The sequence below is a fragment of the Montipora capricornis genome, chromosome 12 (genome assembly GCF_036669925.1).
Source record: "Montipora capricornis isolate CH-2021 chromosome 12, ASM3666992v2, whole genome shotgun sequence".
Classification (NCBI taxonomy): domain Eukaryota; kingdom Metazoa; phylum Cnidaria; class Anthozoa; order Scleractinia; family Acroporidae; genus Montipora; species Montipora capricornis.
The window spans coordinates 5,754,279-5,755,018 of record NC_090894.1 but is presented as its reverse complement, the minus strand read 5'-3'; the positions used below and the strand labels follow the sequence as shown (position 1 = coordinate 5,755,018).

The window sequence follows — 740 nt, the reverse complement described above, 5'->3', positions numbered from 1 at the left end:
CATCAAAGAAAACTAGTAATGGAGAAGGGCAAAATATAGAAAGCTAATTATATGCCCTTTATTGCTTTAATAATGACTAAGAATAAATAACGAAAGTATTATATAGTAAATAAAATAAAATAAGCGTAGAAAAGCACGGAATCCAAAGACGTAATTAAGAACTGAGATAGCACCATCAGGGAATCGGGGACAACGTTTCCCTGCTTGCGAATCTTTTAGGTGATGTTTTAGTAAAGAAATCTATAGCTGTTTGGCAGCGCAATACAACCGAGATGAGGGGGACATGGGGGGGGGGGGGGGGGGGGGGCAACAGTTATTTTTAGCTACATGATTTTAACGTCTACACTTGAAAAAAAAAAATCAAACAGGACTTGTGCTAACCGTAGAATGCCTCACTCGCTAAACGATCGCCAAATACAAACCAAAATCACGTGGCACTCCAAGCACCTGCTGCTCACAACCAGGCCTCTGCTACGTGACGGCAAAATATCAATTTGAGCTAATCAGGATTATCACAAATTACAATTTCGAATTATAAAGTGAGATAGATCACGGGCTTTTGAATTTATAGTTATTTTTATCGTAGTGGGACAAGCTACTCGACACAAAAGGAACAATGGAACGAGTCACGCAAGCCAAAAAAGAAAGAGACACTATATACTTCTGTTAAGAAAAGACAAAATAGACAATGTTAAAGTCTAATCACTCATTACTTAAACGATTTTTTTCCAAGTTTGCAG

General features: G+C 37.8%; 1 protein-coding gene across 1 annotated transcript in view; it reads left to right on the top strand.

Annotated features, from left to right (window-relative positions):
• The window catches only part of LOC138026808 (5-hydroxytryptamine receptor 1E-like), a 2,920-nt gene extending 2,669 nt beyond the window's left edge, over positions 1-251 (top strand). The window contains exon 2 of the mRNA XM_068874263.1: positions 1-251. This exon is cut by the window's left edge and continues 1,512 nt beyond it. The gene's annotated coding sequence lies outside the window, so the exon portion shown is untranslated.
• The last annotated feature ends 489 nt before the right edge of the window (positions 252-740 follow it).